Genomic DNA, 25,054 nt, shown 5'->3' with positions numbered 1-25,054 from the left:
ATATATATATATATATATATACTTTTAGCATTCATTAAAGAAGACAAAATTTCACAGTAATGAAGTGGATACATTTGTTTAGTTTTGCATAAAGAATTAAATCTTGGGGACTGGAAAGATGCCTCAGTTTAAGAGCACTGCCTGCTGTAGCAGGTGAGAGGTTCAGTTCCCAGCACCCATATAGCACCTGACAACCATCTATAACTCAAGTTCCAGGGGATCTGGTGCTTTCTTCTGGCTTCTATGGCCTTTGTATGACACAGGTGCACTTACGTGCAGGCAAAACACCCATATACATAAAAAAGGGAGAAATCTTGGCTGTTTGATACTTCAGAATGCAGACCATTTTCAACATTTTTCAGAGTTGATCAATATTCTGATTATCAATGCTGAGACCATTGCTTCAGATAAATATGCAGTAAAAAAATGGCAGAAGTGTTTAGGACCATTTCAGAAATTGTTGGCAACTATGTCCCAACCCCAAGTCACAATTCATTGATTTTTTTAAAAGTTATTTTTATTTTATGTGTATGAGTGTAGTGCCTGCATGTATGTGAGTGCACCTGTGTCATGCAGTGCCGCGGAGGTCAGAAGAGGGCTTCACATTCCCCTGGAACTGGAGTTAAGGACAGTTTGTAGCTGCCATGTGGGTGCTGGAAATTGAACCCAGGTCCTCTGCAAGAGTGCTCTTAGCTGCTGAGCCATCTCTCCAACCCCCATTGAATGATTTTTAATGAAACCTAAGTCAACAACTTAAATAGCAATAGAAAAATCAACCATTCTAACATACTCTAATCAAAGAGATACTCATTTGACACTTCTGAGGAATGATGGTAGGAAAATAGTGCAAGTCTTTGTTTTCCTTAATTAAACCATTGTGTTTCTATAAGAACAAAAAACTTTGTATGCACAGTAAATATGCTATTTCTTAAAATACCAAAGTCTCAAATGTGAGCTGTGGTTTTCCAGGTAGCATCTGTGTTGCATGTTGTGATGACGTGTGGTTCAACGTGCACATATATGTTTAGAACTATGGCTACATTGAAGTTTCTTGATGCAACATGGGTGAGTACTGACAAACTCCTTGATTCACTTTGCATCGGATTTTGATTTGGTGGTTGGGCATTCAGAAACTTTTGTCATTGCTAATTTTTTTGTGATTCCCCAATTCATTTGTTTCTTTAACTTTGGAGTTACAAATCACACTTTAAAGAGCTGGTTCTAGCTGGGTCTAGTTGGGCACATGCCTTTAATCCCAGCACTCAGGAGGCAGAGGCAGGTACATGTCTGTGAGTATGAGGCTAGCCTGGTCTACATAGCGAGTTCCAAGCCAGCTAGGGCTACAGAGAGACCCTGTCTCAAAAAAAAAAAAAAAAAAAAAAAAAAATGCTGTGTCTAACTGACATGCATAATAGTGTTTTGGAGAAAAAGGTATTCTACAACCCAGCATAGCTGAACCACATCCTACTCCTTTTGAAGTAGTTAAGGAAATACAAAAATGCTGGTGACCTGTCCTCAGTTGAGACTGGGTTGTGTGACCTTGGGTACAATTCTTCATCTGTAAGATGGGATAATTACTCATGGTTGCCATGAGATCCAGTTATTGTGTAGCATGGTGACTACCACGAAATAGGTCCTTGGTAACTATTAGTTTCATTTTCCTTCCAGGTCTTAACCAAAAGAACAGAGATTCCTGTTCCCATTTATATCCAGACTAATTCAGTAGCCAGGACTTGTGGCTCCAGTATAGAGGAATTTCCTACAGGACTTGGGATTTGGTAGTGAGAGTTGGAAAGGGTGTGCAGGATGATGGCAAAGGGGAGCGGTGGTGAACTGGTAGGAGCCAGGGTTTGCTTAGTCAGATACAGCTTAATGAGGTTTTTTGACTCACAGAAAGAGCTATCTTTTTCTCTGGCTTCTTTGTCTATCTTTTGTCAGTGGCTTTGTTGGGAACTCTATTTCCTGCTTTTCCCAATAATAAGTTTTTTTCTTAGTTAACTTGATAATATGCGAATAACTATATTTTTCTATTTCTGTAATAAAACAGATGCTTGTACTTAAGTTTCCTTCCTGCTCTTTTCTTGACCTATTAGCTATTAATAATCCTTTCTCTAATTTTTTTCTTTAATTATATACTATGTACATTTAATTTGAGTTGAGGATATAAAGATAAAAATGCTGACAGCCAAGGAACTTGTAGTGTAGTAAGAATGCATGTGTGTCCACACACAGTTCAGATAATATGCTGTTTGCTCTAGTAGAGGTTGGTACACATGGAACCAGCAAGAGCTGTGGATCCCTGTTCAGAATGCTGAGGAATGGTATTTGTAGTTGTTGCGTTTGAGCTGAGACTTGAAAGCTGAGGAAAGTACATGGCTTGACAAGCAGCAGAGAGCATTTCCAGGGGAAGCTCACAGCATGAGTGGTTGTGTGGCATTATGAGGACAGTCTGTGCTGAGAGCTCTCTGTAGGTCAGCTATAGTGGTGTGTGTGAAGGGCAAGGTCAGGAGCAAAAGCAGATGAAACGAGACAGTTAATTCCAGGTTTATTTTGTCTTCCACTTCTACTAGTGAGTCTCTGGATGATCACTATGAAAGCAGTGTGCTAAGTAATTTAGAGGTTGGGTTGGTTGGAAGATTGGAGGTCAGTAGATGACAAATTGAGGCCTTCAATGGAAGTAGTCTGGGTAGAGAAAAGAGAATGTTTAGGAAACATGTTTAGGAAGAGGGAGAATTGCCAGGTCCTTGTGGCTGAATGTTAAAGGTATGATAGAGAGGCTGCTCTATAAGAATGCTTTCTGGGCTTCTGGGTACAGAGGGAAAAGAGAAGAGGAAGAAAATAGGAGGTAGTAGATGAGTAGTACTTTGAAAATGTGGTCAGGTGCTTGCAGGCGTATCACCCGTGAGTTAAAGGCATTTGGAAGGTATACAAATAGAGGGTCCTGGAATATCACAAGAGACTGTGGAGGCTGGAGATAGTTCTCTCAGTTCTTACCATGTGGAGAGTAGTTGAAGGCACAGGAAAGGATACAACTATTCAGAGGAATAATATAGAAAATGGTTAAATATATGTCTTAGAAAGTATTGAAACTAAGGTACAGATCATGAAAGAAAGAAGCAACGATGCGTTAAACAGGATTGGCCAGAAAGGCTAAGAGATATGCTGAATATACTCCTAGAGTAACAGTTCCAAATACAATGCAGTGTTGTTGACTGTAGTCCTCAGGTTGTGTATTGGATATTTACTAGACTTGTTCATCTTACTTATCTCTCTCTCACACTCACACACACACACACACACACACACACACACACACACACATCTTTTTGAGACAGGGAGACCCCTGTAGCCACAGCTGGCCTAGAACTCTCAATCCCACAGAGATCCACCTGCCTCTGCCTCCTGAGTGCTGGATTAAAGATGTGCACCATCATGCCCGGCTCCTTTTTCTTTTTCTTCTCCACTTTACATTTTTTGACTTATGTCTTCCCATTTGTCCCCTCCTTCCCCATTAAGAGTCTCTGTATTTTTACGATTGCACATTAGATGAGCTGATACATCATGCAATAATTTTTTTCTGTAAATTTCTGTAAATTTAATGTAACAAAGGCTCATCCATATTATAGCAAATGGCAAGAGTCCTTTTTTGAGACAGTGTCTTGCTATGTAGTCTAAGCCTTAAACTCATGTTTCTCTTGCCTCAGCTTCCTGAGTGCTGGGGTTCCAGGTGTGTTCTACTTAGTATTCTCCCCGCCTCTTCTTTTATCTCTTTAAAAAACTAAGCACTATAATATTTCATTGTATATTTACACCATGCTTGCTATATCCGCTCCTGTGTTGGCAAATGCTAAAGTTGTTTCCATATGCTCATACGCGCTCAGATGACTACATAGACAAGGGACAGTATCAACAAAGATGTGTGTGGTAAAAAGGGAACACTTGTACCTTCTACAGCCATCAGGGAAACAGTGTGATGTTCTTAAAGAAAGTAAAAATAGAACTACCATAGGACCCAGCATATGTTCAGGATATGCAACTAGAGAAATGAAATCACCTTGTGAAGATCATGATTGTGTTCTTGGAAAGTTCTCCAGGGGATTCTTTTATGGTCTCAAGAGTGAGAACCAATGCTGTTTTCTCCCTTTAAGAGAGAGACTTGATACTGAGAGGAAGGAGCTCCAGAGAATATAATGAAAGTACAATTGCCTTTATGCTTCATGGGGGCTGTGTTTTCTTATGAATGGTTTTTAGAGAACAATTCCCTCCCTCCCTCCCTCCCTTCCTCCCTTCCTCCCTCCCTCCCTTCCTTTTTTTTAAAAATATGGAACGCTTCGTGAATTTATGTGTCATCCTTATGCAGGGGCCATGCTAATCTCTGTATCATTCCAATTTTAGTATATGTGCTTTAGTATATGTGCTTCCAAAGCGAGCATTCCTCCTTTTTGGTGTTGGTACTGGAGATTGAGCCTAGGGTCTTGTGTATGAACCTAGGGTCTTGTGTATGCTAGGCAAGCTCTCTTACCAGCTATATCCTGGTGGGCTTTTTTTTTCTAAGACAGGGTCTCATGAAGCCCTGGCTGGTCTGGAACTTGCTATGCAGACCAGGCTGGCCTCAAACACGCAGAGGTCTGCCTGTCTTTGCCCACCTGACCTTCCCTGGTTTTTAATTCACATCTGACACTTTTTTTTTTTTGGGTCTTTTTGAGACAGGTCTCCCTGTAGCCCCAACTGTCCTGGAACTCACTATGTAGACCAGGCTGGCCATGAACTCACAGAGATCCACCTGCCTCTGCCTCCTAAGTGCTGGGGTTAAAGATTTGTGCCACCACTCCCAGTCTCTGACTCTGATTCTATCTTTTAAAAAATAGTTATTTTTATTTTTGTTTATGTGTATATGCGTGTGTCTCTCTGTGTGTTCATGTCTGCAGAGGCCAGAAGGGTACCTGTAACTAGAGTTACAGGCAGTTGTGAGATGAAGGAAGTGGGTACTGGGAGCAAACTAGGATCTTTTGGAAGAGCTGAATGCTTTCTTAACTGCTGAGCCTAACTAACATTTTTCAAAGTTCCTCAGGTGTGGTAGTGGCAGTCAGGGTAGAATCACTGCATGATTTGTTAAGATGGAAATGCTGGGATTTGCAGCTAAAAGAAAGTGGGTTAGATCTTATAGTTTCCTTTAATAGCCCTGTGTCCATAGTTTTTACTTAGACTTCTCTAAGTGCATCATTGTTTGCAAAGTGGGACAGTGATGTGTTTGTCCTATCTATCTTGTAGAGTTGTGTAGCTCAAAAGATGTGGTTTGTCTGAAGAATATTATATGTAGATGTTATTAGGGTTTCAAACAACAGCAGCCTCCCCCTCCCCAACAGGGACCCATGGACTTTGGATTTTTCAAGACTGAAAAAGGGAACTGAGCTGATAAGCACCTTGGCCTTTGAAGTCAAGGAAGCAGATTCTTCTAAGAGGCAGCCTGCTTTTCCTCTGATCTCCAAAGACAAGATAAGCAGATCCTGCCTGTTAACCAGAGAGTTTAGGAGCTGTTTAGTACAGCAGCTTTTCCCTTAACACTTCCTGACCCAGATCCTGGCTGGCAGACAGAACGGAGCCAGGTTTACAAGCCCTGCTTTTCCTGATTCCCCTGCTTGATTTTTTCCCAAAAAACTTCCCACCTTCAGCACCCTGAAGCCCTCATATATAAGCCCCAGCTCACAATCCGTGGGCAGACATTTTCCCTTCCTCAAAGGGAACGTGTCCCGTGTGAAATAAAGCTCTATCCCTCTGAGAGTTTTATCTGTGTCTTGGTGCCTCATCCTCCATTTGCTTGTTCTCCGCCAACTTTTTACCTATCAGATGTTGTAACAATGAATTGTTTTGTTGGCCTTCTGCAGGAGCTAGTTACTTTCTCTTGTAAGAAAAGAGAGGATTTCATATTTGACCATGAAGAAGCTACTCTTACAGTTTTTGAAATTTAATTTCATACGTCTCATCCTCTTCCCACTCGTATGGAACTCCTTCCGAACAAGTTCTTTTCTTTCGTGCTTTTTTCTGTTTTTGGGGAGAGGGCACTGAATTTAATTAGGGTTGCTTGCCTGAGCATGGGTGGGGATTATTTACTGTTGTATAAGCAACGTTACCAGCAGCAACTCCACTGAAGAAAATGTCTTTCTGTCCCTTAGTAATGGTTAACTGCCAGTGGCTCTCCAAGGTCTTGCAAGCCCAGTAACTGTTAACTGCCAGTGGCTCTCCAAGGTCTCACAAGCCCCTCCCCCATCCATGATGGAATGTTGACAGGCCCTGTTTTATGCAGATCTTGAGCAATTACAGCTGCTGTGAGTTCAGGAGTGCAGAGGCCATAACTCCTCCCTACCCTCTGGCTTTTACATTCCTTCTACTTCTCTGTGAAGGTCTATGATGTATTTTACTGTATTTACATGGTACTAAGAAGTTGAAGATATAAAGCCCCAAAGCAAATGTTGAAGGAAATAATGAGCATTTGAGCATTTCTAGCTTGACGTATTCTAATTACTCAAGAGTATACAAATTCTTTTGTGATTGAAAATATGAAGTTGTAGGACTGGAGAGATGGCTCAGCAGTCAAGAGCATTGGCTACTCTTGCAGAGGACCTGGGTTTTGTTCCTAGCACCTACATTGGGTGGCTCACAACCATGTGTAACTTCAGGGATCCAGTGCTGTCTTCTGGCCTCCACAATTACCAGGTACATGCATGCAGGCACTTGCACATACACATACAATAAAAATAAAATAATCTAAAAAAGATTATGAAGTAGATAAATACTCTAAGGGGTTAGGGATATAGCTTAGTGCTGCAGTGTTTCGTTTGTGTGTATGAGGCCCTGGATTCAGCTTTCACACACACACACACACACACACACACACACACACACACAGAGTGTTAAAATGTTAATTAGCATTTTTAAAAAAATCTTTTTGAGACAGTGTCTCCCTGTAGCCCCAGCTGGCCTGGAACTCACAGAGATCTGCCTGCCTCTGCCTCCCAAGTGCTGGGATTAAAGGCATGTGCCACCATGCCCAGTTTAAAATGTTAATTTAATATTAAAATACAGTGCATCTGTCAGGTGCTTATTTTTAAGACATACACATTAAAAAATAGTAATTTTATAGAGGATACTCTGATACACAGAGTATCATAGTGCATTGTAGGGCTCATGTCTGTAAAATATGCAGGGATATGTGTTGTGTATCTGTACTGTGGGAAGTATGGCATGTTAGTGTTGGTCATATAATCAAAAAAGAATGATCACTCTTATACTTATTTTAATTGAGAAATTGTGTGTTTAATAGGAAAACTGAGCCTAAGGCCTAAAAGCATGGCTTCTAGATCTACCTTTTCTGCTCATGCCTCTATGATGGTGGGTAAGTTAGGCTTATATGTAAAACTGTGAAGCTTTTTTTTTTTTTTAATAATAAAATATTCATTACAAAGAGATTAACAATTTTTATAATATGTGTGTTATAACAAGTGAAAAGTGGTAATCAAAATTTTATGTCTAGTATTATCTTGAGTCCATAATTGCTCATTGAGGACATATTTCAGAAGACTACTTGAATGCCGAGGGCATTAATCTTTCATGTAGACACTGTTGGTGAATTTATCCCTTTTTATTACGTATATTCCATATTGAACATTTGCTACATTAAACCATTATTATTTTTTGATTAAACTTGATCTTTAACAACTTCATACATGTATGAAGCATTTTGTTGACTCTCACCATGTACCTCTCTTCTCTCCCTCTCACCCTGTCATCCCCTCTTCCCTACAGGTCTGTCTCCCACATTCATGTCTCTCCCTCTCACCCTGTCATCCCCTCTTTTCTACAGGTCTGTCTCCCACATTCATGCCTCTTTGTTTTGTTTTATTTGGTTTAACCAGGATCCTCTGTGTGACCATGGGTTTGGAACTATTCGTTAGAGCTTGGTAGGCTCACCACTGGGTACACAATTGAAGACAAGGCCTGGCTCACCTGCAGAATCCATTGGTAGCCAATAGTTCATAAAGAGGGGTAAGGCTCCTTGATCCCCTCTCTGATCTATGATTGGTTGTTGACAGGCCCAATATTATGTAGGCCCAGTGCAGGCAAGGCACAGCTGTAGTGGGATCATGTTTGCAATGGCTATGTCATGCCCTGAAGATAGCTTTGCAGCACTTCTCCCTGTCTTTCAGCTCTTACATTTTTTTCTGTCCCCTCTTCTATAATGTTCTCTGACTCTTGGAGTGGTATGAATGCCCTGTTTATGGCTAACCACTCAACTGTCACTTATTCAAAGCACCCTGAGCAGCTTCGAGTCTGCATTAACCAGAGTTCACTGCAAATAGAAGCTTCTCTAAGGATGAGAGTAGCATTTGTCTATGGATATAAACATAAATATTTAGAATGTGGTTTGGTGCCTTGTTAGTTTAGCTAAACAGTAGTGAATGCCCCTCTAGGCTCTGTGACCTCCCCAGCCATGGGTATTTTTGACCAAGTTTACGGTACCAGGCCTATATTCCCTCCTATAGATTTGGCCTCAAATCCAATCAGAGAATGTTTGGTTATTCCCATCACAGCCACTGTTGTACCAGTCTTGCCTGCAGGTTGGCATTGTAGTTCATTGGGCTCACAGTTGGGCAAGACCATTGGTACCTTATCCCCCCAGTAGCCTGCGTAGTACTTTCTGGCACTATGAAAGCTAGCCAGTAGGGAGGAAACTTCCTGCTCACTTCCATCTTGATTTCTCTATATCTGATGTATTAGTTTTCTACTGCTTTGTAACATATCAAATAATTAGTGGCTGAAAACAGTTGTCATTTTTTTGGTCATAGTTGTTATGTGTTATTAATTTAGGGAGTTCTTTCTCAGGGTCTTATGAAGTTGCTGTCAGATGTCAGCTGGAGCTGAATTTACTGGAGCATGACTGAGCCTAAATGAGTCACTTCCAAGGCGACCTGCTCACTTGACTGGCAAGTTAGTGTTGGCAAGTTCCACGAGACTGTCCTTATACTTATGAGAGCTGGCTTCCTCCAGAGCCCAGACACTCAAGTGGAAAATGCAGTGCTTTTTATGCCCTGTTCAGTTTTAGATATTCTGTTGGTCTCATATACCAGCTGTGCTTCAATGTGGAAGGGAACTGTACTTGGGAATGAGGTATTGCCTCTCTGAGATGTTAACAACATCTACCTGGCATAGACTTGCACTGAGATTCACATAAGAATTTAATTGAGAGTCCTTTTAAGTTATTAATGCAGCATGTAAAAGTGACACAGAAGTGATACTGTTCCCATTGACTGGTAAATTAAGGGCTGAATGGAAGATGAATTATTTTGCTTTGTGTCATGTTATTATAATCCCTTTGCCCAGCTGGAATGTTCCTCACTTCCCTTCCTCTTCTACCTTTTTTCTTCTTCTCTTCCTTCCCCTCTGTCTTTTCTTCCTCTCCCCCTCCTCCTCTTCCAATTATTTTATATTCTCTCTTATCTTCTATATTGTTTTAGGGTCAAGAAATCTCCCTTTAATAATAAGCTAGAACAAAATGAAAAACCTTTTTTTTTTTTTTTTTTTTTTAACTTGTATGCATGTAGTGCACCCATGTTGTGCAGTACCCACTGAGGACAGAAAAGGGTGTCGGATCCCCTGGAACTGGAGTTAGAGACGGTTGTTAGCTGCCATGTGGGTGCTGAGATTCAAACCCGGGTCTTCTGCAAGAGCAGCCAGTGAGTGCTCTTAACCGCTTAGTCATCTCTCTCACCCTGAACAAAAGTTTTAAATCAAGTTTTTTTTTTTTTGTCTGTTGGTGTAAAAGTAATACATTGAATGGGAGACAATCTGGGTATAGTGGTGGTGGCAGGACTGTTGGACTCCCGAGTAGGCGTCATCCCACAAGGCCTATTTGATGAAATCCCTTAGTGTTTTGCTTTTTGTGCCTTTCTTTAGGTATTGTCTCTATTTTTCTTGAATTACATTTATTTGTGGACTTCTCAAAACTTTTTATTTTTAAAAATAGGGTCTCTTGTAGCCCAGGTGGCCTTGAACCTTACCTCCCAAGTGTTATGATTACAGGTGTGCACCTTACACCTGGTTTATACACTGCTGGAGATTGAAACTGAGGCTTTGAACATGCTAGGTCAGCATGCCTAGTCCCCTAGACTGGAAACTTCTTAAGGTAGTGGCTGCGTACATCTCTTTTTGTGTGTGTCCCCCAGCACCTTTGATCTAGTGCTTTGGACTTCATTTGTGCATAAGCAGTATTCACCAAACAAGAGTACACTGGCAGAATATTGGTCTTTGTGACTCCGCTGACATTTTAAAGACGGAAGTATGTTTCTCAGATGGAAGTGATGGTGGTTTCTGCCAGATAAGTCCCCGATTACCGGTGGAAATAACTCTGAGGTTTGGACTGCTTTTCCTGATCTTCTCACTGATAACAAAAGCAAGCAAGCAAACACACATACCCCACAGTTACTCTTATGTGACTTTGAAAATCTCATTGTCTTTCTTCTGTCTACGTTGGTAACTTGTAGCATAGCTTTGACTTTTTCGATTTAGAAGACCCAGAAGATAAAAGTGCACAACTTTCTTCCATGTAATAAATCATAAAAATTTAATCTTTGCAGTTTTCCCCCAAAGTTTATTCTGAGATAGGCCCTTATGGTGGCATTTTGACACACTGATCTTTCTTTTGAAAAATGTAGCAGTTATGGTCGCCTTTGGAAAAATCATCTTGGTTTGTAGCTGGAGGACATGTTGTAAGTACATTATCAAATTCTAGTTTTGGCATTGTGTACAAAGATGTCTCTCCAAAGACAGGAAGTTGTTTTTTTTTCCCTGTCTTTTTGAGACAGGGTTTCCCTGTAGCCCCAGGTGGCCTGGAACTCGCTATGTAGACCAGGCTGGCCTTGAGCTCATAGAGATCTGCCTGCCTCTGCTGAAACAAAAGGCATGTGCCACCATGCCTGGCATTAAGACAGGAAGTGTTTGTAAGGTTACCATACTTTATATTTTAGGATAAATTTACTGTTTGATTTTTCCCATTTGAGGAGTAGTAAACACATTCAGAGCAATTTGGGATTCTTTTTTTGTTTTATTCATTCTTGCAGATTTTCCTACTGATTTCCTACTTAAGGAATTTTCTTCTTCCTTAGCCATGACCTGCCTTCTACGTCTCTTACCTGTGTTCTGCCTCTTCCTGCCTCCTCTCCCGCTCATTCTTGCCCAACTCTGATCTTACCACCATAGCTTTGCCTTTTCCAGAATAGCAGAGTTGAAATACTACAGCAGACAGCCCTGTCACTTTTCTTTTTTGAGTTTATTTGGTATAGCAGATTATTTACAGTGTATCATCATGTTTTCCAAGGAGCATATTTGTTTCATAGTTGTTTTAATAAGAGTTAAGTTATCATTGTTGTTATGTAAAGGCAGTTTGAAAAACATTACAAAGGAAAAGCTGTTTTAAATGTTTTAACCTTTATTAATTTGTGTGTGTGTGTGTGTGTGTGTGTGTGTGCGCGTGCATATGCATGTATGTGGAGGTCAAAGGATAGCTTGTGGGAGTCAGTTCTCTCCTATCTTGTGGGTCCTGGGCTCAAACTCAGGTCATCAGGCTTGCCAACAAGCACCTTTATCCACTGAGCCATCTTGTCAGACCAAAACTTTTGTTTTTAGTAAATCTATTGCTCGTGTGTAAGAAAAGTCCCATTGTCTGAACAACACATTGGCAGATTATTTGAGATCTATCTGGTGTATTTAACTGTCTGATGTTAATGCTGTAAACATTCATTTAAAACTTTTGTAATACAACTTTAAAAACAGACATTAAATATAATTTTTGTTGTTGTTATTATCGTCATTATTGTAGCACTAAGAATCAGACTGAGGCCCCAGAATATAGGTTGGGCTATGAAAATGTCTTTGCTGGTTTGGCCATTAGCCATGTGGACATTAAGGAAGCATTGTTTTTCTCTGAACTTTCTTTTCCTCTTGGGAATATCGAGACAACACACGCATCAGAATTTTTTTTTTTTTTTTTTTTTTTTTTTTTTTTTTTTTGTCTTTTTGTGATAGGGACTCCCTGCAACCCCAGCTGGCCTGGAACTTGCTGTGTAGACCAGGCTGGCCTCACTCTTACAGAGATCTGCTTGCCTCTGTCTCCCAAGTGCTGGGATTAAAGGCATGTGGCATCATGCCCAGCTTTCAGAGATTATTTTTGACAACTATAGGAGCTCTTTGTGAGAATCTTTGTTGAATTTGAATTCATTATAAAGAAATATGAGGACTTATTTGGGTAATGAGTCATTGTTGGCTCTCTTCAACCTTAGAAATTTTGCTTTTTGAGACAGGGTCTCCCTGTAACCCCAGCTGGCCTGGAACTCACTATGTAGACCAGGCTGGCCTTGAACTCTCAGTGATCTACCAGTCTTTGCCTCCCAAGTGCTGGGATTAAAGGCGTGTGCCACCATACCCAGCTTTTTCCTTTAGTTTTAAAAAATATTTTATTTATTATCTTTTATGTGTATGAGTGTATTGCCTACATGTGTGTAAGTGCACCCATGTTGTACAATGCCCATGGAGGTCAGAAGAGGGCATCAGATCCCCTGGAACTGGGGTTATGGATGGTTGTTAGCCACTATGTGGGTGCTGGGATTTAAACCCAGGTCCTCTGCAAGAGCAGCCAGTGCTCTTAATCACTGAGTTTAAAAGATCACTAATGAAGAAGGTAAATGATTTGGGGCTAACAAGGCAGTACAGCTGAAAACAATGGTTACTTAGCTCTGGGTGAGACAAAACAAGGAACACATTTATTACTGGGTATAGCTCAGTGATTAAACCTGTTGTGGACTTTTTATGAAAGATGCATACTTTGGGATGGTCTGCCTGTGTGCTTGGTTCATCATATTTATTACCTACTTGTCAGATAGACATGTTAGTCATCCTTTCAAAAGCATAAATTATATTGCTATATTCTGTACAGACTCAGAGACACATTATTTTCTGTTTATGGAAGGAAAAGGCAGAATTCCAATACTTATGACCAGTCTCTGTGTGTTGAAATCACAAGGGCAAAGTTGAGTGAGGTAGAAAGATTCTGGGAAGAAAATAAAATAGCCCAGTGAAGATGCATTCCTGAGGCAGGAAACACTTCTAGTTTCAATCAAAATGTCCATCTACTTCAAACTGCTTCAAACAATGGTCAGTGACATAATATATTTAGACAAGCTTCATACTTTCCAGTTTGATAATGCGTAACAGTTGCAGATAAATGTGCAAATACCATCTCTTGTTGGTACCATCAGCATCTTCATTTGTTAAATTCTCAACTGTATTTCTACTAATTTAAAGATAACTTTTTTATTCCTCTCAAAATATATCATAGGTCCAAAGACAGAATGATAGAAGATCCTGTGGCAAAAGATGTCAGAATATCTGTTCAACCACATACACAATCATATACCCAGACATGCACATTCTAAAAGTCACCAGCAAAGAGAGGAGGATGCAAAGCAACTCCTATGAGGTGTTGCCAGTGTTATACTAATAATAGGGAGAAGCACCTACGTAAACAACTTTTCATTTATTTTGGAAATGTTTATTTGATATATTTTTCCTTTGTAGCAGCCACAGAGTGTCACTGTAGGGAAATAAACTGGGTACTGAAATAGATGATTTCCATTCCTGCAACCGCATTTTCAGGACTTGGGCTATATGTGAGGAAATTCAATGATGCTAATATTTCATGAAATCTTCCTGGATACTTAGTACCAGGACTTGAAAGTAGGATAAAAAAGGGATTAGAGTCTTTTACATGAAATGAGAAATCAGAGTAAAACTGCTGAGTGAATAGCACCAATTAGAGGCTTGCATTCCATCTTGGGTTTTACAATAATAAAAAATAGGGCGAGTCAGCTGTGATTTTATTTTAGGAGTAGTATTGTGTTTGTGTTGGTTTGATCTGTTTAAAGTTGAATGGAAACAGTAATTATTTCATGCCCTTAACAAAGAAGTAGAGCGACACATCACCTTATTCTACCTTTGGTAGCATTATATTTTGTAATGGTTTAAACTGGCACATTAGATAAGGAAAAACATATTTGATGTTTGAATGAGTTCTAAGTCTGGACACTTTGCTGGTTAAGCTGAAGATTGTGATCAGTGATTTTTGTAAGATTTCTCTGTCCAGCTCATTCTCTTGCTTAAAATGTTTGTGTTCCTTCCAAGTTACCCGTTAAAGTAAAATTGGTCTCATTGACTCTCTCCTCCCCACAGCCTTCTTGTTTCCTGGCCTTTCCCTTTATTCCATCATCTGCACTGTATCCTCCAGTCAGACTGACGTATAGGCAATAAATGCTTATTTGTTTTGTCCTTTGTTTTATATTTAATCTGGAAGATGAAAGCCTCTCATTTTTCATACAAGTTTCAACTTTAGAAGCCTCTATCCATTCTCCTTGCTCTATGTTGCTGTTCCACCAAACTCCTTGATTTACTTAACTTTCTGACTTTGTAATGTAGAAAGTCCTCACTAGACAGTGTTAGATCTAGGTGATCGTGAGTGATGGATAAGACAGCACAAAGATCTACGTGGGGTAACTTTTGAAAGATGGAAGGAATATTCTAAATAATGAATATTGTTTGAACAAAGATGGGAGGAATGCCTTTCTTCCTTACTTTAAGGTCAATGAGTAAGTAAACTTCCTGTTTGTGGTACGGGACTATAGGAAATAGAAGCTGAAGTTACGTTGTGGCTAATCTAAATAGTAGTCACAGTTGTTTATAAACAATGTAAGCATTAGAGAAAGAATAATTGAAGAACTTCTGGAGGATTTTTGACTAGAGATCCATATGGTAAATTATTTTTAGGAAGACCAGTCTGACGAGTGGATAGCATTAGGTAGAAGGGAGAGAGAATAATGAAAAGTAGACTGTTTGGAAAACTGTAGTTTATTTGTAAGTGGAGATTATTTTCATTATGGTTATTGGGAGATAGAAAGTGACAGATGAGCAGAAACAAGTAAAGACACATTAAAGCTTAACTATATAAAGATTCTGCATTGAAAAAGGAAAAAGCCTAATTTGAAAAGTAACAAGTCAGTGTAGGAAAAGACCAATAACTACATAGAAAACTTCACAAAGATATGAAGAATATGAATAGCTCATAATAAAAGAATTTAAAATAAGAGGTCCAGAAGACAACTTTTTGAAACCTAATTTGCAAAGAAACAGATTTTGAAAATATCTAGCATAGAGTTATTTAAGGGTAGAGAGATGGAGGCAGTGCTGTCCAAAGTGTGGCACTGTGCAATTTTCTTAGTTGAAAGCATTACCAAAACTTAAAATATACATACCATTTGGTATTTGCTCTAGACTACATCCTAAAGATCATCTGCTCTGTGAAGTGATGTACATTAGAGGATATTTTTCACATCGATTAGGAACAAATATCCATCCTTAGGTAATTAGATCAATGCGTTCTTGTATATATTGTGGAATATTTAGTAATTGTTAAAAGAAGACAGTTCTTATCTACTGAAATGGAATAGTCTTCAAAATATATTATTAAATCTTCAAGGTATTAAATCCTAGAATAATGGATACTAGGTTTCCATTTCTGAAAAGTCTAAAATATCTATTTTCTTATATACACATAAGATATCTCTTGAGGGAAATTATGAGAACAGAAAACACCTGTGGGGATTAGAACTTGGTAGCTGATGAAGAGGGGTGAGATGGAAGTCTTATTTTTTCATTGTTCATCTCTTTTGGGATATTCTGAATTTTATCTTTGTGTTTGCTTTTCTTCTCTGTAACAGAGTGAACAATTGAAAAGGATGAAAGGTGGTCTTGGCTCACAGTTTGAGGCTTTAGTCCATGGTCACCTGAATGCATTGCTTTCAGGACTGTGGTGAGGCAGAATATAATCATTTCAGCAGGATCACGTGGCGGAGGAGACTGCTGACCCATTGCATGACAGGAAGTAAAAAGATAGCCATGAATGGGGTAGGGTCCTGTCCTAGTTTGTTTCTCCATTGCTGTAACAAAATACTCTGACCAATACCAACTTGGAGAGGAGGGGATTTATTTTATCTTACATCTCCCGGGTCACAGTTCAACAGGGAGCCCAAGGTAGGAACTCAGGACAAAAACCTGGAGGCAGGAACCAGAGCACAGGCTATGGAGGAATGCTGTTTACTGGCTTACTCCCCTGGCCCCTGCTCACCCTGCTTTCTTATGCAACACAGGCCCACCTGCCCAAGGCTGGTATCACCCACAGTGGGCTGGGCCCTCCCACCATCACTCAACAATCAAGAAGATGCCCCATGGACATTGCCACAGCCAGTCCAATGAAGGCAATTCCCCAATTGAGGCTCCTTCAACCCAGTGTCAAGTTGACATTAAAGCTATCCAGCACAGGTCCCAATATCCCCTTTACATGCACCCCTACATTGATCTACTCCCTCCAGCTAGGTCCTACCCTCCAAAAGTTACACTACATTCCTGTCCTTGTGAATATGTTTTTGTTGTTTGTCTATAAATGTGTGTGTGTGATATGTGTATGAGTATATTGCCTTCATGTATGTAAGTGCACCTGTGTCATGCAGTGCCTGAGGTCAGAAGAGAGCATTGAATCCCCTGGAACAGAGTTATGGACAATTGTTAGCCACCATGTGGGTGCTGGAAATTGAACCTGGGTCCTCTGCAAGGGCAGCCAGTGCTCTTAACTGCTGAGCCATCTCTCCAGCTCCAATGACCTAATTTTTTTATTGTGATTCAGAGTATTTTAAACAATTTACATTTATTTATTTATATATTTATTTGTGTGTGTGGGCACATGCATACACACTCATGTATGGGGTGTATGTATGTGTGTGTGTCATAGCATACTTGTGGACGTCAGAGGACAACTAGAGAATTCTCTCCTTCCACCATGTAGATTTTGGGAATCAAATTCAAGTCATCTTGCTTGGTAGAAAGGGTGGGCCATCTCATCTGCCATGTTTACAGTAGCTTTTTTTTTGTTTGTTTGTTTGTTTGGTTGAGGGTCCACCTGGTTAGAAAACTGTTGAGGTTAGTGTGATTAACTCAGAGAGGGCTACAGCTAGCCTTTTGCCAACACACACTTTTACTATCACTTGTTTTCATTTTTTGGCACTGGGACTGGCAGTGCTGGACCAGCAGATGTTCTACCACTGAGAGACAATTACAGCCTAACAATACAGATTTTGTTTTCAAATTAATATGACCAAGTTGAACATTTGTTTCTTACGCTAGTGGGCGCTAGCAGTTGCAGGAGGTGATGGGGTGGTTTGATGCTGGTTACATCAAGTTTGCATTTGTAAAGTCAAGCATTTAGTATGATTATGAATGTTTAATGGATACAATATTAGAAAAAGTAGTAGTTTAAACTTAATTGCAGTTTGACTTTCAAGATGTGGTTGATTTTTGAGTACTTTGTGTTTGCTTTTATATTTGCTGAAAATATTATACATGAAGATTATGCTTTGAACACTGCAAAATGTTTTCCTAGTATTTAGCTAAATAATTGTGGAAAACGTTATACTTGAAAGGTCACTTTGATTTTTTTGGCACTTCTAATCTACATTTTGTACATATTCTTGGGTTGGTTTAGTTCCTATTTGAGTGTTTAAAGATCTAGGTAATAAATGTAGCAGGGAAATTGCAAAGGGCACGGGGCTTTGGAACACACAAATCTTTTGGCTTTTTTTTCAGCACTGAAATTTCAAATTCTAGAAGGTAGTTGAGACGGCTGAAAGGACGGTATGCTAATGAGGACCTTCAGCGCTTGCCAAGTCCAATGGCAACCCTAATTACATTTCTCTGTTAATTGATATTGCATATAGATTTGCTGAGTTACTTCTCTCTCCCCACTTGAATAAACTCGAGCATTTACCTTTACTTACTTATCAGAATGCCTTTTCAGTGTGTCTTTTTTGATTTCATAGCCAACATGAAGCATTCAGTGCATTCGTTCTGTCCCAGGTTTACTGGTAATGGTGAGTAACTGGAGGGAGCCAGCACAGGGCTTATTAAATACACAGACCACAGGTTATGTGCCAGGGGTTATATCTGAATTCCGTTCTGTGGTTTACTACCTGTGTGACCTAGGAATGTTGCCTCAATACTCTGACCATCAGCTTGGATCTTTTAAATTAGGAATAAGATAGAGTAAATGTATGTAGTGTTGAAATGAGATATTTAGAATGACACGCATTTTTATTTTACTGTCTTTAATATAGTGATGGAATATTTTAGGCAGCACCAAATATTCTTTACTAATCTGAAACTTTTGTTCTGTTTGTCTCATAATGAAGTAAGTTTTTACAATCTTCTTTTTTCCCAATTAATACTTTCCTTGGTGTCTGTAGATATGACTATAATTTGTGGGAGAGTAATATTGACTGACTTTGTTCACAGCTAAACACTATTAAAAATGAAAACAGCCCCCACTGTGCCATTTGTCATAATTCCTGTGACTGTTTAATATTTATACTGATGTTAGTGGCCAAAATATAGCATAATACTGATATAATTTTGTCCAATGAAAAGATAATATTTTAAGTATTTCCTGGAGGATTCTGTTACCTACATCTAACTTTTACAACTAACCTTTCACCTGTGATTTTATTATGACTTTTTGCTTGGTATGAGGAAATAAAATAACCATTTTAAAATTAACTGGATAAGAAATTACTTGGCTAAGGAAAGATCTTTGGGTGACATGCTTAGTCTTTTTTGAAGAATAAAGCTCCATTAGTTCTGAACAACTTCATTATTCAAAACTGATAGATATTAATTTAAATTGTTTCAAATTTATATATGGCTCATATTATTTTTATCTAGTTCATATATTCACCAAAATCTATCAAAATTGTTACTGGGTTTTCTTTCTAAGTCATTTACTATAATAGCTATTGTAACACTAATATCATTTGATACTGATGAGACAAAAAAAAAGTTTCTTACAAAATGAGAGAAATCAGAGTATTATTCTCAGGGCTACCAGGCTGTTGATTAAGATGAAAATAACTTCCTTTGGTGGCTACTAAGGAAATAAATTTTACTTATTCACAGTAATACTTTCTTCTTTTTGCAAATGGAATCATATTTATCTTTATTACTGAAAGCAGGAATATGGTAGAAGCTTTTCCAAATGTGTGTCTCTCCCATGCTACCCAACTAGCCACTTGATATGTGTTTTCATTAAATCAGCATGGGTTGTAGTAAAGATCAGACAAAAATTTTAACAGTGTCATCATTAAAAGCGAACATAACTTTGTGAGTGTGTTGACCTTGCTTATGAATGTGTCAGAAATGATGATGGGGCATCATAGAAGGCAGGTAACTTTAGTACTGAGGGGGGAGCATTCCCACATGGAAAGTAAACACCTGATCTAAGAGCCTAGAGCGAATTTTTAAACAGGTGATGTTAATTGCCTACACTTTGGCATAGCTGAGACTTGAATCCAAGTCTTCTGATTTCTAATTTGATGCTGAGTGGTGGAAGGAGGAAAAAAGGTGTAACCCTAGGAGTGAAGGGGCATCTGGCTATTTTGAAGTGACACACAAGAGCTAATGCTATTAGTAGGTTGTTAGCATACAATGTAACCTAATATGATCATTTTCTTCTTTATACATTTGGCTGTCATTTAAAGGAATATCAGCTGTTAAAGAAGTGTCTGACACAGTCATACCAAACTGACTTTTTACCACATAAGTAGTAATATAAACTATCTGCAGTAAACAGCCAAGATACATTTGTAATTTTATTTTTAATTTTTAATAGTAGGTCTTTAAAATTTATTATTATTATTATTATTATTATTATTATTATTTTGAAGATAGGGTCTCACTATGTAGCCCTGCTGGTTTGGAACTCGCCGTGTAGACAAGGCTGGCCGTGAACTCGGAGCACTCCATCTGCCTCTGCCTTCTGAATGCTGGGATTAAAGATATGCACTACCACATCCTGCTTTGTAATTTTTATTGTGGTGCTTCAAAATGCTTAGCAAAATTCTAAGACTTTAGGATACAGAGAAAGGATTGAGTTGTGGAGATAGGAGGGGAATGGACATCCCTATAAAATGGTGACTAGCAACTCTGTTAAATGAGGGTTCGGCTAGTCAGTGGCAGACCAGTTAGCGAGGGAAGACAGCACAACCCTGAGAAGCCTCAGAGGAGATTTTCCAGAAGAGATGAAAATTAGGTTGGTGGCTTCTCAGCTCAGTGGATCTCATAATTATATGTGTTCAGCTCTGAAGGTTTCAGATTCACCTAACTGTTACAGTGCAGAGCTGGGACTTGATTGCAGGTGTTTCCGTGACTTCCATTTTTTTGTGTGTTGTTCCACAACTCCATGCTGTTGTGCACAGGGTGGCAAAAGCCTTCTGTGGGAGGAAATTCCATTTCAGCTCATCACTCTTCGGTGTGTCCACCAGCAGCCTGAATTTTCCCACCTCATTTTTCTGTATGTTGAGTGATGAAACACCCGTGATTTCAGCTGTCCTACTGCCTTTGTGTTTCTTGATTGCCAGATAGTTAAAACTCGCTGCTGAATGAGAGTTTAGTGGATCTTTTCAGTTAAGGCCATCTTTTTGCTAAAAACTATTAAAGTGAGTTGGATTATTTACCTGTAGTGTATAAAACAGCAGCAACTGACATTTACATTTGGCTATTCTGTTGCTCAATTAGATTATTTTGGTGTTATACATTATGAACATTAAGTTGAAGATTGGTATATAAATAATTCTATTAAGTACAATAAGATAAATTTAAAAAGACAGCTACATGAGAGAGTAAATATATTCCTTAAAATCTATATTTTTTCTCTTTGCTAGGATATTTCTGCAACCAATTTGTATTTCTCATTTTATAACAAATATAGATCCATAAACCTGATGGATTAATTTAGTCTAATCAAGAAATAGGAATGACATTAGGACTTGAATTATATACTGTAAACCTCAATCTACCTCTGATTCTTTAAGGCAGAGTTTTTTTTTTTTTTTTTTCTTTACCTTTCATTTTAGTATAGTGATGTCCCCACAAAGAAAATCTTCCTTAAATTCCATTCTTTAAAAAGGAAGAAACTGACAGATAAAAGCAAAGTACTTGTGCTGGAGGCAGGCGAAGGGCTCAGACTTCGCCATTTTGTACCTGCTTGGCCCTTGAGCATGAGGGAATCTTTGGCTAGCTCAGAGTACAGGTTGAAAAAAAAAAAATCTCCTTTTTGCCCCAGGTGTGATTCATGCCTGTTATCCCAACACTCAGGAAGCTGAGGTAAGAGGATCATTGTGAGTTTGAGGCTAACCTGTGCTACATAGCGAGACCTACCCCCCCCCCCCGCAAACAAAAATGAAAAACAAAAACTCAAACCAGGTGTTGGAGAGATTGCTCAGGGTTGGCGAGATTGCTCAGCATTTAAGAGCACTTGCTAATTCTTCCAGAGGACCCGAGCTCAGTTCCTAGCACCCACATTGGGCAGCTTAGATCTGCCTGTAACAAGCTTCAGGGGATCTGACAGTCTCTTCTCACTTGCAGTGGTGCACACATAGGGACACATACCTAAAAATTAAAAAAAAGAAAAAAGCAAATGAAAACAATACAAAACAAAAAAATTTTTTAAGGAAAACAAATAGATAAACAAAAAGCTACAGAGGGAGACCCTGACTCAGAGACTCCCAGAACCCAAACCCAAACAAAATAAAACCCCAAACATAAAGACAATAACTGGAAAAAACAAAAAACAAAAAAACATGTTGAAGGAAAAAAACTACGAATCCACTTGGGCATTGGCTTTCTTCTACTTAATGACTGTTTGGCATTTATCACATTCAAAATGTGATTATTTTAGATAGGTTATGTGGGAAGAAAATTATGAGGTTAGCTTACCAACGTAATTAAAAGTAGTAAATTATTGGAAGTATTTTATTTCTTCAATAAAACCTTATTGAACATTGGACACTTGGAGCAAGGCAGTGAAGCATTGCAGTGAATGAGCCTTTGTTCTTATAGAATTCGTAGCTTATTGAAGGTAAGGATGAGAAAATGAGATGATAAATCCCATCATAGAAGAACTGTAGAACTTTAAGGGAATGCATAGGAAAGGGGTCAGTGTCGACATAAGGTGGACTGCTCTATACTTAATCTAAGCTAACCTGAAGGATTCATTTGGCCAAGACAAGGAGAGTAGGAAGTGTGAAGATAGAAGAGAAAGTGTTGGGCGTGTGATGAGCTACTGAAAGAGCAGAAGTGACGAGACCAGGGATGTGGTCATGGCTTGCCGGTGTGCTAAATCTGAGCAGGCGGACATCATTAGGGAGTTGTTGAAGGATTTTAGCCAGGAGGGAGTTAGCATGATTTATGTCTTTTCAGGAGAAGGCACTTTGGCTAACTACCATCTTGACCCTGGGACAGCTGTTTGGGGGACAGTCATTTGCCGAGTGTCTAAGGACCATAGCAGAGTCCAGAATACTGTACAGTTTGTCTTTCTATAGCATCTCAGATTGTCACTCTAATTTATGAAATCTTTCTTCATTTTATTTTTATAGCCTTGTTCACCTTATCACGAGGCTGGAATGTTCCCAACGAACAAAGTGTAATGTTTAGTATCTGTGGAGATATCAAGATGTATCATCCTTCTTTCAGTGTAGAAGTTGGTATGAAGTTTGCCTACCTAGTAGGCATTAAGTAGTAAATGCTTATTGATGTGAAAGGAATAGATATTGAAGAAAGAGGGGCTGGTTAAATCTTAGTTTCTTATGGCTTCTCTGCCTTTCCCACTATACAAAGTACATTTTTTATATAGTCTTCAAATTTATGAGCTTTCTGTTTTAGCAGTTGAGTGTCAAGACATAATAGAGAACAATGAAAAATTTATGCAGCTCAACAGTTATTCTTTTGGAATTAATGTAAAAAGATAATTTATAAATTTAAAAGATTTTATTTTGCTGTCTGCAAGGGAACTTCATTTTAGCTGAAATATCTGAGGATGATTACGAAGATAATCTATTTTAAAATACTTTTCAGTATCATTTTATTTAACTTAGCTTTAAAAATTCTTAATTCTTTGACAACTTCAAACACATATGCAATGAATTTTGGTCATTTATAACCCTTCTTTCCCTCTTTCAGCCTCTTCCTTCTCTGACTGAAACCCTTTTTCCCAACATAGCACATAATATTTTTATGATACAAATTGCTTATACAAAATTAAATTAGTATTACATAATTTACCTTTTGAAGCTAAATAACTATTTATTGTTAAGATTCAGAAATGGGAATTCAAGGACTTTTTTTTTTTTTCTTTTTTTTACCTTTTAGGGAGTACTTTTTGAGACAGGGTCTCCCTGTAGCCACGCCTGGCCTGGAACTTACTGTGTAGACCAGGTTGGCCTCAAACTCACAGAGATCCATCTGCCTCCTGAGTGCTAGGACACACCTGGCTTCAAGGCCTTTTTTTCAATTGTATTCCTTATTGACTTTATTCAGGTAATCAAGTTTTCCCATATTTTCCTAGTGGGAAGACCTTCAGGCAAGCTCCTTTCATGTGCTTCCTTCCATCTTTTCTTCAAGCACTTCTCTTCTTGGCCTCATAGGGTGATGGTCAAGGCTCATGTCATACCTTCCCAACCTAGCCCTACATTAAACTGCAGAAGAGCCCTAGTTCCTCATGTTGAGAATGGACAGTAGAATCCAAGCTGTGAGTGAGACACACTCATTGTTTCCCTCACAGTATGCTTCCTTGACTTCCCCAGGTCCTTTTTGTTCACAGTGAACACCCTGACTCCCAACTAACACCGTTACTCATTTCTTCCAAGCTGCAATGTATCTAAAAGCTTCAGAATTATTTTCTCTATTGTGTGCATTTCTTTTTCCTGGGCTCCCACACTGAGGTGATTCTGTGTTCAAAACTAGATCAGTCCTCCACTCCCATAGATGATGACTGTTTAATTTTCTTACTTGCTTAGATTTTAACTATGTATGTAGCAAAGACCTTTTCTCATATATGTACTATAGACATGTAAAATGTGTGGAATATATTAATGTTTTGCCCTGCATTTAATATTTTTCATTATAAACTTTCAGCAAAGCTAAATGAAATGTAAAGAATAAAGGTATAGTCTTTTTGTATATTTCATTTTCTTAGAGACTGTTCCTCTACTTCATTGTCTTTTACTCAGAATAATAGAAGCATCTCTGCTATTAATGCTATATATGCATTTCTGAAAATCCTTAATTCTTAAAACTCATGCTGCTAAAATTACAGAGATTATAAGGGAAATAGAGCTTAGAACAGGTCATTAGAAATTGGTGGGATTTTATAAACAGACCTAGGAAAATAGTAATAGTAAAAGATAGCCCTGTTAAATCTGTACAGGCATTTGTGCCTGGCATCTCAGTAGGTCTTGACCTTAAACTCTGGTTTTCTTGCTTTGAGTTGTAGGTTGTATAATCACCCACTGCTAACACAGACCAATTTCATCCAACTTAAAAATCTGTCCTTACCTGTGGCTGGAGAGATGTCCCAGAAGTTAAGAGTGCCCATGTGGTTGAGTGACTTAAACTGCCTGAAACTCCAGCTCCATGAGAATTTGGCCTCTGTGGATACCTGCACTCACATCACACACACACACACACACACACACACACACATACACACACACATGCACATGCACACACACAGATATATACATAATTAAAAATAATTAAAATAATTAAAAATCTGCTGTAAGGTATTGCTATATAAATTTTATTTTATCCTGAATACAGAGGACACATCTTTGCATTTCCTTCTTTGTCTCCTCAGCTTCCTCAGACAACTGCATAATAGAAAATCCAGAAGCCACTAAAAGAGACTTCTTCATAATGTGAGAAAACACTGGATGGTATTCGAACCTTCCTGTTCTGGAGAAATTGTGTCTAAACAAATTTAGCTTTCATATTATGTTGGCATTGTTTTCTTAGATATGAGCTAATTTACATGAAAGTAATGTCTGTTGTAATAAAACTATAATATCAATTTTGCCTT

General features: G+C 38.7%; 1 protein-coding gene and 1 non-coding gene across 9 annotated transcripts in view; one reads left to right on the top strand and one right to left on the bottom strand.

Annotated features, from left to right (window-relative positions):
• The window catches only part of Immp2l (inner mitochondrial membrane peptidase subunit 2), a 964,149-nt gene that overhangs the window by 3,867 nt on the left and 935,228 nt on the right, over window positions 1-25,054 (top strand). The window lies entirely within an intron of this gene.
• Window positions 4,316-4,418, bottom strand: LOC115069572. Its single transcript, XR_003848823.1, has one exon. It is a non-coding gene; the product is annotated as a U6 spliceosomal RNA (small nuclear RNA).

The sequence above is a fragment of the Nannospalax galili genome, unplaced genomic scaffold, assembly GCF_000622305.1.
Source record: "Nannospalax galili isolate Female #2095 unplaced genomic scaffold, S.galili_v1.0 scaffold273, whole genome shotgun sequence".
In the NCBI taxonomy this organism is placed as follows: domain Eukaryota; kingdom Metazoa; phylum Chordata; class Mammalia; order Rodentia; family Spalacidae; genus Nannospalax; species Nannospalax galili.
This window is presented reverse-complemented; position numbering and strand designations above follow the sequence as displayed.